This window comes from Odontesthes bonariensis, chromosome 15, assembly GCF_027942865.1.
Source record: "Odontesthes bonariensis isolate fOdoBon6 chromosome 15, fOdoBon6.hap1, whole genome shotgun sequence".
Classification (NCBI taxonomy): Eukaryota; Metazoa; Chordata; class Actinopteri; order Atheriniformes; family Atherinopsidae; genus Odontesthes; species Odontesthes bonariensis.
Genome location: NC_134520.1, coordinates 22,608,532 through 22,626,424, shown reverse-complemented (window position 1 = coordinate 22,626,424; position 17,893 = coordinate 22,608,532).

The following is a 17,893-nucleotide window of genomic DNA, read 5'->3' as shown; positions in this document are numbered from 1 at the left end:
GTTTAAGCAGTCACAACTCCTGGTAAATGCTTGACAAAGATCATAGTCTGGCTATGGAGTGTCTCAACACCACTGAGTTACTTTTAACTACATCTGATCATTCAGCTGATTCAGTTGTTTTCATTTTCAGTTGTTCTTTCATTGTCTAAGTCTAACAGCAGAACTAAGTCCCTGCTGCAAGACCCCTTAATAGAGGTCTATTTCATCATTTAGAACTAAGTGTAACACACCCATTACATCTTCCACCACTATAACTGCGAAAGCTATTCACTGTAGATATGTAAAATACAATTTGTCAGAGACACAGGGGAAAATGAATAGATTCATCATTGTTAGCATAAATGCTTAAGCCTTAACTGGAAACAGAATCTACATCCACAAAGTAGAACTGTGTGGGTGGTATGAAAAAAAGAATTCAAAGAATTTTACCTGTTAAAATGATTAATACATTCTGCTGTGTGATAGTCATCACTGGCATTTTATCACCTCATGTTGGGTAATTCATTATCTTGATTAACAGTTGTCTTGCGGAAAAAATGGAAAACAAATTGCTGTCATGTACAGCCCTGAAAATACATCATGACAACAATAATGTCATATATTTATTCATTGAGTGTAAACTGAAGTCCCCCAGTGTCCTAGGCTTATAGCAGTATAACTAAAGGGATAGTAGGGGTCACCCAAGTCAGCTCTAACAATAAAGTCAAAAAGGAAAGGTTTAAGCCTAATCTTAAAATCAGAGAGGCTGTCTGCCTTCGAAGTTATACTGGCAGCTGGTTCTACAAGAGGGAAGTCTGAAAACCGAAAACTCTGCCTCCTATTGTACTTTTAAAAAACTCAAGGAAATACAAGTAAGCCTGTTGTCTGAGAGTCAAATGCTTTGTTGGGAAAATATTGAACTTCGATTGAGATGCAATGGAGCTTGGTCATTGAGATCTTTATATGTGAGTAGAAGAATGTTTAATTCTCTTCTGGAATTAACTGGGAGCCAAGAAACAGCGTTCAAAATTGGAAAAAAAGGATCTTTCCTCCTACTTCTCATCAGAACTCTCGCCGCAGCATTTTGGATCAGCTGGAGGTTTTTCAGAGAATTTCTGGAATAGCCCAGTAATAAGGAATTGCAGTAGTTCAATCTTGAAGTAATAGATGCGTGCACTAGTTTTTTCTGCTTCACACTCAAACAGGACATTGCTACTTTTAGAAATACTATGAAAGTGAAAGAAGGCAGTTCTCAAAACCAGTTTTACATGTGGTTAAAGGACAGATTACGGTAAAAAGCTTAACACCAAGGTTTCTCATGGAAGTACTGGAAGCCAACCACCCAGAATGACAAAATGGCTAAACAGCATTTTCCAGAGGCACTCCCAAGGTAGTCTGAATAGTAGTTTTGTCTGAATTAAGAAGCAGATAATTCAGTCGCCAAGGCCTTTTTTAAGACACTCTTGTAATCTGACCAACTAATGGGTTTCATATGGCTTCATGGATAAGTATAACTGAGTATAATCTTAGTAATAATGGAGATTTATGTCATGGTATCTACTGTTTTTAAAGGAAGTAAGTTTAGCCTAGTTGTTCGTCTATGTGTGGCCTTGTGATGAACTGGTCCAGGCGACTTGTCCAGGCTGTTCAAGAGCCCCCTTTGACCCTGAATAGGCTAAAGCAGTTCTAGAAAATGGATGGATAGATGGATGTTCAGAATGAAAAGTATCCGTCCGTGCACAGAACTCTGGGAATTCCATGACCTACTCTGTTGTGTGCGAAGGGACTCATCATTTACATGAACAGCTTTGAATCTATCAGATAAATATGACTTAAACCACCCTAATGTAGTTCCTTTTATCCCAAAAACATGTTCAAGCCTCTGTAATTCAACGGCATGATCGACTGTACGACATAAAGCACTGAGATCCACCAGGACAAGTATAGAGACAAGTCCATTATCTGAAACAAAAAGGGGATAATTGGCAACTTTCACCAGAGCTGTGTCTGTGCCATTATGTGCTCTGATTTCTGACTCTAACTCTTCAAACAGATTACTGCTGCGAAAAACAGTCGCATCGTTGAGCTGGAACAACTTTTTCAAGAATTTTCTAAATAAAGTGGAGATTGGATATACATGATTAGCACACAGTCCCGGATCAAGACTAGGATTTTAAGTAAAGGTTTAGTTAAGCAAATTTAATAGCCTGTGGTACATAGCCTGTCAACAAAGATAGATTGATTAAATCTGATATGGAAGTGTTTGTTCAGGGACAATTTGAGAGAGCTGAAAATACAATTTGATGGTTTAGATGAAGCTATTGCTCTTGTTAGGTCAGAGAGCACGACAGAACAGACAAAGTCTAAACATAAATCAGGTTCTACAGACACTTCTAAGGCTGTTGTACATTATACATCAGCAACAATGGCAGGAAGGATGTCATTTTTCTTTGCTGAATTAGACACAATTTTATTTCTGAAGAAGCTCATGAAGTCGTCACTACTGAGAGTTAAAGGAATACACGGCTCAGCATTGCTATTACTTTTAGTCATTCTGACTGCAATGCTAAAAAAGAACGGTGGCTGTTCTTGTTCTCTTCAAATAACGATTTATGAAGTTCTAGCTTTATGAAGAGCTTTCTTATTTGTTATTAAACTATGTTTCCAGACTAAGTGAAATTCTTCTAAAAGAGTGAAACAGTATTTTATTTCCAGCTTTCTTGAATTCTGAAATGAGCGGTCTAATCTAATTATTTCCTTTTTGAGAGTGTTGTTCAGTGATGAGACCATTGCACGTCATTCCATGGAACTGGGGAAAAAAATGGAATGAATTCTTCAAATTTATTTTCAGCATCACACAGCAACTATTATGTTGTTGTTGTTTTTTATATATATATCAGATGCTTTTTTGAATGGCTAATGTAAACTTGAAGGTTATTTAAAAAAAAATATGAACCGATGAGACTGGTTCACTTTTGAGATGGAAAAAAAAAAAATCTGGGAATTCAGAAAGAAATTCAAAAGAGGACCAGGTATACAATACAAATAACAAACAGAGGTGTTTTTTTTAATTATTATTAGGCATTTGTAAAGCAGTTTTGAGAGCTACAACTAATCTTGGGTCCAGGACTTTAGAAACCCTTAGATTAGAAATCCTGATTGAAAGATAGCTACTGTTCCTCGTCATTGGCCTATAGTTAAAGGAATATGAAAATCTAAATAGCTAATGGGAGCTGCCTCATTAATTGCTAACACAATCCTCCGGCTGCCAACACCAAAGGATTCCAAGAAATTTGAGATGGGGCAAAACAAGTGTGTGTTATAGAGTTTACGGTTCAAAATGTGCATCTGAAAGAAGGAATTCTGCTATATTTAGTGAAACAAGAGGAGCTAGCAATTCCACAGAGCACAAGTGAGATAAACAAAACAGGGCTCCAATGACTGCAAATGTCAGCACAGCAGCCCACAGAAGCTTTATTTGTCAGTTTGTCCATATATTTTACATATACCGCACCCACAAACATGTATATCATCCAAAAAAGTACTTCAGTACTTCAGGAATATTAAGAGTGTCGATTTGGTTGAAAAAAGTCAAGATAATTCTTATAATGTATCACAAGTGTTGTGCAACATATGGACTTATTGGCCTCATGGAATCCCCAAAATGTACACAACTGTTTTTACTTAATGGAGCCTCAGTGAAAGTCATTAGTGACCTCCACTGAAACAGCAGACTTGCTCGTAACCCACCGTATATGGTATTTAATGTCAACTAGAGCCTGGGCACATTACCCAGCCTTTTTAATCATACTTGTCTATTGTCTGAGCCAAGTCACTAATGATCAAAATGGAACTGTACACAAACACATAAAAACATTCAAGACTGCACTTAATAACTGGCTGAGTTGCTTTGGAGACTTCATAAAACTGCACTAAACAGACCTTGTCTCCATTTCTCACGCAACAACGTTGTCTCAAGATAATTATTTCAGCATTGTGAGAAGAAGACGGCTGCTTCATGGGTGTTCACCGTATGGGAGCTCCTTTGATGTCGCAAATCTGTCCACTCTACTACCTCAGATGCCAGACAGCTAATGATCATTTGGCTGTGGGTGTCTTCGTCATTCTTCAGCATATTAATAAGAAAAGGCGACCGCAGATGAAACAAGTTGGACATACACACACACACACACACACACTGAAATAGACACACTACTGTGTCTTAATGCATATACACCCTTTGATCAGTCCTGACACACAGTAGTTTATGTTTGGATACTATAAGCATTTGTTGTCATATATTTTAATGATTAAACTATTTCATGTAAATCCAAATTCTGGGTTCAAATACATGACAACTAGAGCAGCAAGCATAGAGTGTTCAAACTTTACACATTTTGTTTATCAAATCTTACAAAACGGGGGATATTTTAACCTCAAAACCTGCGGTAACACTAGGTTTCCACTGCACTGTTCCGTGCAATGTGCTTTGTAAAGTGGCACTTGAAGGTTGTCTGTGAGCCTCCCTTCCTGTCAGAGCCAGCAGTCCACTTGAAGCTCAAGTACCAACACACATTTCGCACAACCACCCAAAATAACCAAAGCAGGTTGCCACAGCAGTGAAGAGACAGGGGTTGGACAAATTGCAGGGAAACAAACAAGATAAATGCCCGATACAAAAACATATGTGTTCTTTTAGCACTCTAAAGTTTTTTTCTTCTTCTTTCCATCATCAGTTTTTAAAGCCAGCAACATGCTATAAAATTATTAACTTCTGGATTTTTTTTCAAAAAAAGTGTGAACATATTATTCTAAGCTGGCTGTGGAGAACTGTCCCCGCTGGTGGATGGCACTGTTTTGAAGTGTTACTAGGTATGCATAATCAGTTCTATGTTGGTATCGAGTGGCTTTGTATCACATTAGCCTGGATTGTGTGTCAGAAAGAAAAAAAAAGGGGAGAGAGAGCGCTTTTCTAGGGTTACTCTTGGGCCTTTGTGCTGTACCAGCTGCAGGCAGGAGGATGGCCACCTTCTCAGCTTGCTGTCAGCCTCTCAGTTGAATTACTCTAATGTTTTTTTTTCCCTCACTGTTCCCAGCTTGTAATGAAATTAATGCCACTTTAATTTGCATCACCCTCTTGTTAAGACCAGGGCTGCAGAATGAATGTGGCATTGTTTGACTTCAGGACACATTGAAGAAAAAACAACAGTGAAGCTTGGAGGAGTGCCAAGTGTCTGTTTGCTGACTTGTAAATAGATAAAAATGTTTTTATCTTCTTCTATTCTGCTTACCTATGAAGTGTGATGGACCAGTTTTTTTTTTTTTTTTTTTTTTCACAGCATCGTAGCATCTATGGTGTCGTTGAACATCTATTAGTCTTCAGGAAATGGCAACATTGATGATGCATGTGTCACTGGAGGTGGATGATACAGCCTAACTCACTGTCAGGTGATCCACTGAATCATTCAGAGTGTGAATCACTGTTACATCCCCAGTGTATTTGTCGTCGGAAAGGCAATGGCATATTGATCACTCTGCTCCTTCTCATCTCGGCATCAGTCTTTTTGAGCAGAAGGGAGGAAAATATGTATTTTCAATGCAAAATGAACAGCATTTTTCTCTGCTGGCTGACAACCAATCAATTCCAGTACAGTGTTTTCTGTCTTCAGTCAGAGCAGACATTCGATAAAATGAACAAGATAAACTAGGCATGCGAATGTAGCTGTCGAAATTCCTCTACGGAAGGGTATCTTATGAATTGGGGTGAAAGTTTGAATGCATGACAGCTGTGTATGTACACCTTTTCTAACTCCTGAGGGAGCTTAAAATAAAAGAATATGTGTCCCACTTGTACAGCTTAACATTAATCAGTGTTGCACCTGTGGGGATTAATCCTTGATTTAATGAAAGTGTTGCTATACGCAACTCTTTTTAAACAGGGCTCTTTTTCCTCTCTCCCTATTTTTTTTTATAGCTTTTTGTGCGTGTGAGGGTCCTCCAACATTACAAAGCACAAAGACCGCACTAAAAGCATGACTAAAAGTCATGCTTTACCTGCAGTAGGGTTACGTGAGGTACTGATGAGTAGTCCGTGTCTTGCCTGCAGTAGGCAGCATCAGCACTTGCAGCCAGCTTTGTGGAAGCGAAGGGGAGCTGAGCTAACAGTTATGCGGAACAGAATCACTCTTAAGGGATTTTTTGCAATTTAAACAACTTATACTTTAAAATTTTCATCGTAGTTTAAACAAATACTATTTTGTGGATTTTTACACTGAAACACAGTTCAACGTAAAAGTGTTGTGGTGCAAAAGTTCACATTATGGTGTTTAAGGTATGAGCTTTTTTAAAACCGTAAACCGAAAAAAAAATGCGCACCTTTTGTCCCCTGTTAGCTCAGTTCCCTTTCTGGAATGCCTTGGTGCTTGAGTTGAGAGCAGTCTGACAACTGTCTGCTGCATGCTGCAGTTAAGACACTAACTACTCAGAAGTACTTCATACAACCTCACTTGAAATAAGATAAATAATTCAATAAAAGCTTTTCAGCTCTTCAAAAGGTCAGGCCCCTCTGAATCATACATAATACTTATCTGCCTCAGTCTGTCACACTTTCCTATAATTCTTGTTTTGATGAAATGCATGTCAACCTCAACAAAATAGGAGAATCAATATTTTCTTTCTTTTTTTCATTCACATTTATTCTGCTCCTATACCTTAGTTTATATATGATTATTTTGGTCCAGTTTTCTTTACCCACAATACCAACATTCATTTTCTTCTATTTTTAGGTCTCATTTGATTAGGACTGCTCTAAAAATGCATTTAATGCCGCAGCCTTGTACACTTAATCATTATTACTGCTGCTTGATTTCTGCTTCTTGGCGTGCTACTGAACTAAATTAATTCCATAAAGGCATGTGGGGAAACTCCCACGCAGTATTTACTAAAGTCTGATTAAGGGACAAAAAGGCTTTGCATTTCTAGTCATTTTTTGCAGGGAAGACAAAAGGTGTATTAGCAGAATTAATTGACAAAGTCTTTCCTGATCTGTTTCTTTCAAAAACACATCAAAATTATCTTCTAATTATACCCTTTCCCACAAAAGATTACGCAACTTGCATCATGCCGTGAAGCTTGTGCACTTTCGCTGTAAAGTTTCCATGTGCATGTGACACATTCACGTGCATGCATTTAAAACATGTCCCATATCAATATGAGTGCTTCATCTTTTTTAATGAGTGGACACAACTGTGTTCTCGAAGGAGAGCCAGTGGTGGCATTTGTTTGCTTAATTAAATCATGAGAGTCATCTCAGTGTGACAGGTGAGCAAAACAGACGGTTGAGGGTTTTTTTCCCCAAAATCCCATAGAGATGCTTGCATCTAGATGCCTGGCACTAATGATTTCATTAACATGGCTAACAGGGCATCAGTACACCTGTTCACAGGCGTCTGAGCAGATATCTCGGTAACCTTGAGACAACGGCTTTGAGGGCCCTGCCAGCACACCTCTTGTTTTATGGCTGCTGTATCAGCTCTTGTGGAGTTGTATTAAAAGCTTCAGTGAGGATTTTTCTTCAAGCTAAAAACTCTGTTTCTGTGCCAAAATGATCTTTTTTTGTCATGGAAACCTACATACAATGAGCGAGTGTATCACATTTGCATTGATGTAATGCTTTTTTCCACCTTTTTATTTAATTGTGGTGGTTCTCTGATGCCACTGTGGTTTCTGTCAGCAAGGATGCTTCAGATTTGGTATTGTTTGATATAATGGTTTATTTGTACAGTATTTGTATCTCTGTGGAGTCGTTCGCAGGCCTTCTCCCTCCCGGATTCGTGCTGCCGACTCCACATCCGTTGGCTCTGCTCTCTTCCCCCCAGGTCCAGCACGCTTCTGTTTTTAAAAGAGGAGTGATTAGATAAATGGATGCTGGTGTACTAATCACTCACCTGGTGCTGCTTCCCTGAGCTCTTTCCACACCTCTCTCCTGCAGCTGATGCATCACGCCCCCTCCACATTCATAAAAAGAGAAACTGTAAAATGTAACTGTATTTTGTCTCACCTGTCAAACCTACATGAAATTACCCATATTCTAAGCTTTACCGTCAGCTCGTCTTTGTAGACAGTTTCCACATGAAAGTAAGCAATGAGCACCCAAAAGTTTTGACAGCCACAGAGAGTATCTTAAGTCAGATCTATTAATACTGCTCCACACTAGATCTGACTGTCTCAGAACATGTCACACCCATCTGGCCTTCAGACAAGATCTCAAGAAAAAAACTATTCCATTTTAACTCTGACCTCTTTTTCCATTTTTCTCCCAAGAACATTGAAACTAAATGAAGCAGCTGGACCTTTTCTGATCTTTCACTATTTTGCTGTGATGTCTCATATCATTCCCCATGGCTCTGACTTTCCCTCTCTCTCAGGGCCTGTTTTCCCACATTATCTGCATGCTTTAATGGTCTGTAAATTGTCAAAAAGGCCTATCCGTCTCCTCGCCCACTGATCTGACATCCTCACTGGTTTTCCCCCTTTTCTGCCACAGGATGTGATCAATAGCCCCTGAGCCCCCCACCCAGCTGACTTTGCAGGTGGATATCATTAAGGGATGATAAATGAAATATCTAACCAGGCAATACTCTGCCCACTATTTAAAGTGAGCCAGTAACAAATCTCAGTGGTAATAAAAGAAAAAAAGATTGACAGACTGTTTTTTTGCCATTTTGCATTCCTGTAAACTACCCGAGTATGATTGAAATCTTTCTGAGTCTATCAATGTCTCACAAACACAACGTATATCCTGGCAGCATTCATGGATGTGTCTTTCTATCAAAGCACCAAAGTCACCATCAGGTGTATAGAAAGGTGGTTTCTCAAGTTCGGTTTTATGGTTTTGCTTGTTGTCACAGCCTAGTGGGAAGTTGAATGCTTGCAAACTCAAAAAAATGATTAATTTCATCACAGTGACGTAGATACCCTTTTAGAACATGAACCTAAGCAGTATGCTGACGATTTGAGATTGATGTCAGACAGAAGCATCTTCAACCCTCAGAAAATGCTGGTTTTAACCCAAACCTTTTATTCCATTAGAGTCACAAATGTTCCACTATGCACAATTTATCTCCCCACTTTCTGTTTGGGTTTGATTGTTTGTTTGTTTGCTTGTTTGTTTCTTTTACAAAGGCCCCAGTGCTGCTCTGAACATTTCTTCATGATATGCTGTGTTGCTGTGGGTTGGTTAGTAAATGTAGGTTACAATGTTAGTCACATTGCCAGACGGTTACAACAGCCATCCTTGTGCCTCAGTGTATTGTGTGACCTCTGGTTTAGAGCTATGCCAGAAGTTACTGACATGACTTTTTCATGTCAGTCATCTTCTGTCAATATATACCCATCTTAAACCTAAACCCAACCTTAACCATTGTGTTACGTTATTTATTTTCACTAAATAAACGACTTTCCTTATAATTAAGGGGTTGCTGGCAACAAAGTATAACAAGTTCCCTTGATGGGCATAAAGAAAGCCAGTAAGACTGATCAGTGTGTGAGCAAATCGGAGAAGGGATTTTTATTATTTTCTTTACAATCCATGTACTTTGATGAAAATGAAACTCTGCTTTTCCATTAATATTTGGCTCAAACTAAAGCACTACTTATGCTACTGGATAGCAAAAAGAGTTTCTATTCCTAAAACCCCTATCTGTTAGTAGTCCCCCTCTATCCCTCCCTGCCTGTAATGATGCTCCGATAAGTCTCAGAGTGGGAGCACATAACCCAGATACTGGGCCCCACTTTTCCCAGAGCCTGGATACACAGAAATCCCACTGCCTGTCAAAATAAAATCACTTCAGCACGGACATGCTTGTTCTGAAATCTGGGCTTCTGCGTGACTGATAGGGAAGCATGTATCATTCCAGTGCTAAACAGCATGTCTGCAACAGATTATGCTCACGTTTCGTAAGAATGTTATAAACCTTGTATGATTCACGTATGATCACAATTAGAAAATTAATTGGTGATGCATTAACAATATTTAAAACTTTTCCAGGATTTCCCACATTCAAATGAGAACCCGTGCTTGTTAAGTATGAATTACTATATAAGCAATTATATAGTAATTAAGTACAGTTAAATTCTCAATGGACATAAAACTCGTTGAACATCCTGAGAGAATAATGGTGGAATTCCCAAGCGAATCTTATCAAATGCAGGTATAAATCCGAATTTGGAATGACTATCAGGGCTTTCGCAGCAGGCCCACAAAGAGACCAAACACAACAGTGAGACTAGATAAGATCCGCACTACTGTGTTATGTGAATCCAGCTGTGCCTAAAGAGAGAGTTAAGTCCAAATCCCCAGAACAAGCACCAAATTCAGGCATGTCATGAGTCTTTTGCAAGATCCTTGCCGATAAAGAGAGCCTACTATTACTGCCTATCACACACATATGTACAGACACGCAGTCGCCCCATGTGCTCAGACGTTCTCTCTTTGTGTGTCTCCAATGAAAACACCCACATGATGACACACACAGAGTAGCTGTGAGATCCCATAACTAAACAATGTCAAGTGGGCCATTTTCAAAGTTACAAAAGGTATGGGCAACTTTTAGTGAAAGGCCTCCAACTTCAATAGGCTTTGTATTTTCTCAGATGTTAAGTTTGTGCTAGAATAATGGAGGCTTCAGAATCACAGACTAGATGAAACAGATTAGACATAGACATCAATGTGCTTTTATGCTGTATAGAACCATTCTCCATCAGCAATGTAGTTGAAAATAATGTGCTTAAATATTGTTGACATTTCACTTCTTTTTTTCTGTTTTACCCCTTTGTTATACAATGTTTGAAAAGATAGTGGTTTCCAAATAAATGCTGCATAATGCAAGGTACATACTATGTTTGTTTCATCGCTCAGAGCCTAAATATCCATCTCTGTGGGTTGATCCTTGAGTTTAAACACAAGTTTAGACCTCGGAATAAGGCAGAGATATGGCTTTGACTCCCTGACACGAGAGGAGGCAAGTATGTCTACATTATCTGTAGTTATCAGGAGCTGCAGGACCCTCCCTAGGGTCTTTGAGTCCAACTACCAGAGCAATATATCAGGCAGGGAGCGAGTGGAGTAAGGACGAGCAGTGATAGCAGGGAGGAGCGTCTGCCAAAGTCCAGGTTCACTCCCTCTTCTGTTTGGCTTGGCCTGCTGATGAGAACATCATGATAATCAAGAAACCTGGAGGATGTTATATTACTGGCCTTTATCACTATCGTCTCTAGTTCTGACAACAAAGCTGTCAAAATATAATGTTAAAAATATGTTGTCTGGGGAGGTCAGACATGTCCTGTTCTGCATTACGCTCAAAATGCTGTAAAAATGTGCTGAAATTCAGTTTACTTGTGACCTTACTTCTCTGGCATTTGAGTAATTTATACAGTTGTACTCATCCGGAAAATGTACCTCCTCACATGTATTCCATGGTTTATACTGAACACAACATATGTTTATTTAGTATAGCGCATAGTGGTTAGCACTGTCACTTCACATCAGCCAGAATTAAACATTAACGATCAGATTTAGACCATGATTGTCTGTTTCTGTGTGTTAGCCCCATGGTGGTCCATCCACCCATCCGGAGTGGGCCCTGCTTCTTCTCCAGTGTCATCTGGGATAGGCTCCAGCCCTCCACAACTGTTTACAAGACAAGTTGACTGCAGCTACTTGATGGATATGTGTGTTCACTTCGACTCTGTGATGCCAAACATCATTCACGAAACGAATCATTCCATATTTTATGTGCAGCCTTTGCTCTTTCTATTTTCTAACTTGTCCTAATCACACTTCTCCTAAGGAAATCAGAAGAAATTTGATGTGTCTGCTAAACCAAAGAAAGCCTACATTGTCCAACAAACCTCACTGATTGACAGTAAACCCAAAATTTGCCAACAGGAGGCTTCTGGGCAAGAGTAGCTGCCTTCAAATCAACCAATTATTTCCTGCCCATGTGGTGTGTGTATATTGCACTTACTGTAGTAGGTGAATAGTGTCTATATTTGAGCTTGCTAATTTAGAGAACAGTGACCCCTGTCGAGTTTTACTCCCCCAGATGTAAAATAAATCTAGGTGGTGTCTTTCAAGATGCTAATTTATGTGTCCCTGCTGGCAGCTTAAACTCTGCTATCTTTTGAATTGGCAACACCACCAGCTGGTCTGTCCTCACTCTTGCTGAAAGAAACATTGTGAAACATTGAAAAAGTGTTTTGAGCTTAGGAACCTGTCCCTGATTCTGACAGTAATGTAGGCACAAAGGGTCCAGATTAAGCACTTTGCTTGTGTGTCTTTTGAAACATAAAGACAGTCTCTGTCACATGAAATGATACACTGGAGGGTTTATCAAACAAGACCTTTATGCCATGGTTGCTTATCACTGGGTCATCTAGCTATAATACTGGAGGAAAAACCCACTACAGTACACACACTATTCTCTTTGAGGTATTTTGTGATTTTGTTTTTCAGTTCCAGTAAAATACTAGTGGGTGTGTTGATGGCTGTGCAATCCACCTCTCTTTATCTGATTTTAGGAAATGATTGCTTTTTGTGTTGCTGTGACAGAAGCAGGCTTTTCTGTTGGAAGCAGTTATCATTTATTTTGAGTTATACAGTGAAATCTGAGTCAGGAAAACAACAGCAAAAAATATTCATGTATGTTATCATGTACGTATCGCAACCCATATCCAACATCAAGGTTATGTGGGATGCTCCATGATTCATACTTTTACTATTGAGCACCTGAATCTACAAGCTAAGAAACATTTCTCTCATGACGAGTTATGTAGGATAAAAATACATCAGAACATATTTTATTGATGTGTACTCATTCAAACAGTATGTTTTTCTGATTCTTTGTAATGTCTCTCCTCTTATGCATAGTGATCTTACGCAGCATCATTTTCTTTAAGCTGATGGCAGTCATTTTCACCACAGGGTCAGTTTAAGCAGATTTATTGCTTATACTCTATAAGTTCGAAATAATTAGTCAGGTACAGGAGCACTTATGTATGGCTTAAGTCTTCCTATGAGATATTATGTGAAGAAGCTTTAGAACAGAAATAAAGATGAACTCAAACATCCTATTAAATCTGGCCTAAATAGTTAACTCGCTTGATCAAATGAGGCAGGGTACAGTCTGGACAGGTCACCAGTCCATCCCAGGGCCACACAGAGACAAACAGCCACACACTCACTCCTAAGGACAATTTTAGAGACACCAATTACCCTAACATGCATGTTTTTTGGACAGTGGGAGAAAGCCAGAGTACCCAGAGAGAACCCATGCATACACAGGGAGAACATGCAAACTCCACACAGAAAGACCCCAGTTGGGAGTTGAACCTGGAACCTTCTTGCTGTTAGGTGATGGTGCCAACCACCACACCACTGTGCAGCCCCCAGTGCAATTCATGTCCTCGTTAAACAAAATACTCCACCTTGAAATGACAGGATTTTTCCATACTGAGTCATGACTCTGAAAAGTTGTTCCAGGGAAAAATGTGCTGGAAAGGTGCTGAGGCCGCTGAAGTAAAGCACAAATATCCCTTATACCTGGACCGGCCTAAATGTGAGTGAGCTTGTAGCCCCAAAGCAACAGAAGTCCGGAACTCCATTTGTGGCAAGCTGCAAAACAAAAAGGAACAAGCAACTACGTTGGTGTGATGGTAAAAGATAACACTGAATGACTCTTTTTGTAACTCAAAGTTTGGCAGATTAGAGGGCAGATTGTGATTAGTAGCAAAGTTACACCATACTGTTTTATATAAAAAAAAGCACAACATTCATTTTGAAAAAAAACGCATATCAATACGTCTCTGTATGTCTTAGCCTCAACCATGTATTCCTTAAATGTAACTCTATCAACCGGAACTAACAATGAAGTAGAAAAGGGAAAAGTCTGTGGGCACATTTGGGTTGGATGTGAGTTAACCTTAATTCTTTTACATGACATTTTACGGTGTAATATCACCATCAACCCCAACCATCTCTTTATGTGTGTTTTTGAAAATATTTTATACATGCAATATTGAACTTTTCCCTGTTTCATATAATGCAACATTTTTTGCATGCCACAGTCTGCAAAGGAGCCTTGAAAATGTAATATTCAACAAATTCTTTTGAGCTCGCTTAACATTTTCATGTAATGGAAAATGGGCATGTTACAAATTTGAAAGGCAGATAAAGGCATCGAATAGTTTTGGAACCCAAAAGAGTAGTGATTTTACGACTTTGGGGTTTTCATATTGAAACAGCTAGGTTTTGCGCTTTGCACCAAAGTTCATTCATTTAATAGTAATTCACCTGCATGTACAATAAGATGTTAAAGTTAAAAGCCATAACTTTCCAGATATTGACACGGTGATATTAAAACTACAGCAATAATCTTCGTGTTTTTATGTGTGTGTGTGTACAGGTACATGTGTGTTTAATATATAAACAGGTTACTCCTCATATCATTGTAATTGGGTTCATAAGATTTTTCACATTTCGATAAATGTTAAATACTGGGTATTTCACATAAGGGAAGTGCACTGCTACCAATAATCACACATTTTATATATGTAAGAGGTTAATCTGGCATGGCGTGATCAAAACTAACATTTGAAGATAAAAAGGACATGAAAAAGAGAGCATCTGATGCATTGTGAAGACAAATATGTCCCAAGGCGCATGCAAAATAGGAGACCATTTCCGTAGACGAAGCTCAGCATGTCTAAACAGGCTTGATTCTATCTAATTGTATGCAATGTGCCCTGTTCTTTCCCCTGAATAGTTGGTCTGTGAACTTTTAGTGTAAGGGTTTGCTTTTTGGTTTGTTTTGAAATGTGGAGTCAAGAAGTTTTCCTCAGAGCAGACTTTAAACTTAATTAACAATTAAAAAGACTTCTGAGTGTAGCCTTCACGGAAAATGTTATAAATTGAATTGTTATAAAATAAATGCACAATTCAACAATTGTGCCAACTGTGTCCTGTCCAAGAAAAAATTGATATGATATGCAAACTAACTAATATAATATGTTAACTAGTAGTCCATTTGTGGACACCCACCTTGAATTTCCTCACCTTGAATCACACAGCTCGTGGTGATAGTGGATCTAGGTCATGGGACGTTAGTAGAGAAAAATACAGTGGGAAGTGACCTGCATGAATTGTATCGGATAGATAAAGGAAAAAAAAACATTTAAAAAAAATTACTTAATGGGGTGGGTGCATGCCAAACGGCTGGGAAAGCAAAGAGAACAACAACCAGGGTTGAGATAAACGCAACACAAAAAGACACTTCCCTCACTGGGACTCAACTTGTGGCCAAACATTGGGCCATCATCAGAGTCTGTGTGTTCAGAGGGTACTATACTCAAATGGCATCATAAGTCACTATATATATTTATATTTTGGATGGATCCTTATCATGGAAATATGTCTGGTAGAAGAGATATCTCATCTTAGATATGGCTTCAGTCTAACTTGTTTCACATTTTGAAACTATCTTATCACAAGAAAAATGCTACACAATGCACCTGCGTGTTACCTAGTTTCAGATCCTTATCGACTAACACTTTTATCAGGTCATACCCTCCTTCTCTTTTCAAGATGCACTTCTTCCATGACCCGCATTAGTCAGCAAATCCATCATCAGCGTGCTGTACAGTGGTCACGTGAAAGAAATAGGGAGATTGGGGGGATGGGGGAGTAAGCAGTAGAATGGATGAAGACAGAGCTCAGAGGTCCACAGAAGTGATGACGGCTTTCCACACCTTTTTAGGGCAACAGCCATCGTGTTTACAGGAAACCAGTCTAACTTGCTGTTCAAACTTGTGGTTCATAGAGTAACTTCTTTCTTTCAGGCTGCCTCATCCTGGTATGTCCGTCCTTTCATCAGCCGAAGAGATCAAGGCAAAAAAAACAAACCAAAACAAAGAAAATTCACAGTTAAAACTCTTGCGTGAGTGTCAAACTTACTTTGATTGGTCCTCTTACATCAGATATGTGTGGGAAAATACTTTAATGCCATGCCCAGTAATTTGAGGTTCCCACATTGATGAATTAGTACAGAAAAAAAGTGTCTTCCCTGAATGCCCGAATTTGTGGAACTCGTGCTGTCAAATTAAAGAGTAGAGAAATAATAAAAAAAACAAGAAAAAGCAGATTAATTTTATGTAGAGTGGAGCTGAAATACAAAGCATTCCAGCAGATTTGGCAACACAGCAGCAGAGCACTTCATTACGGAGGTTCAAAAGTGGCGCACCTACTCAAAGAACCAAAGTTTCTGGAGTAAGTATGGTTATTGAATATATATTTATTTTGCATAGCCAAGGTGATAAAGAATTAGGTGAAACTGCACCTCACTTTTCACCTTTAAAAACTTTTACTAGAGGACATAAAATTTAAGTTTCACAACTTAAAAATGTGGGTGAGTTAATTAAGAGTTGGAGAGTCTGCAGTATATGTATGTGATCTTAACATCTAAGCAAATTGCCTTGGCTTAAATTAACTTATTCAGGGTGTTGGAACTTACTTCATGCATTATGAGGGATTTTAGTATCTTGACACTAGGAGCATCTATATCTTCTTGTGGATACCTTGCTATTCCACCTGGCTTTCTGATAATTCGCAGAGCTTACCGTACATTACAGCTTAAAACTAATTTCAACCATTAAGAAGGCTGATAAGCACTCATCTTATCCCCTGGAGGTATTTAGCTGTGACTTGTGATTCCTGACTCCCATTTGCCTGCAGGAAACCCAAATCATTGTTGCTGTACTGTACTGTATGTGTACTACCCTGCCTCCTGGTAGTTCCATCTCTTTGCCATATAAAGCCACACTTATCCGGTTTGAATGGCATCCGTATGTCCTTTCCTTAGATTTTTGTGAGATAAATCCAGTGGGTCGATATCTTTGTCACTCTCGGCACACAGCTTGAAGTCATCCATTTCAACATAAAAATGAGTATTCATTCCACTAGAAATGTAAGATTTCAGGCCAAGTGGTTAATAGGTCAAGATTCACTGCTGTCCAGTTAGAAAAGTCTATGTTTTCCTTTGTAAATCCTTCTCACTCTAACCCAAGACCTTTAGCTTTTGTTTTTACAGCAGTTTTACAAAATTCTAAAAAACCATAGCAATGTTTATTTTAATGATTCTTTTGACATATTCAGCATTTCTGGTACAGTTCTGAGTAATGCTGGCTCCCTTCAATGAATATTAGCATCTTATTGGGTCTTTTGCAGGTATATCAATTCACAAACACCAACACAGTTCACAGCCAGTGCAGAACATTTGATAAATTGCTTCACACAAGCCATCACTGTCTCTGCTGAATAAATAATAACAGTCATCTTGACACTCCATTGGAAAGCAACTCTTGAATAACTGCTAACTGAGCTCCACTCAATCAATTTGACAACGTGGCAAATCAAGAGCTTCTAGGTGCTTAAAATAATCCCTCTAAACAGAAACATCACCATCAGATTGAGACTACTTAACCTCTTAACAGTCAGTGTGGTGATCACAGCTCCATTGCACACCAAAGTGGCAATCATATAAATGTTCCTATTTCAAATTGTAGACATTTATCTGGTTTTGTTATTCAACTATTTTCTCTGCTAACACTGCACTGAACACACAAGTGATTTAAATTCAATTGCAGTTGTTATAACCCCTTAATGTTAATCTGTCTATTCTCTATAGCAACTTAAATTCCTCTGGTTTTGTGGCCTTAAAGTGCCATTTAACATGAGGACCTTCTTAAGATGAACAACCACTCTATTTATGTTGAAAAAGGAAATACTTAAAACACTGTGATCATATAATATTCATGAAACACTTTTAGAGGTTTGATCAAAAATTTCCAAGACCACAGAAAC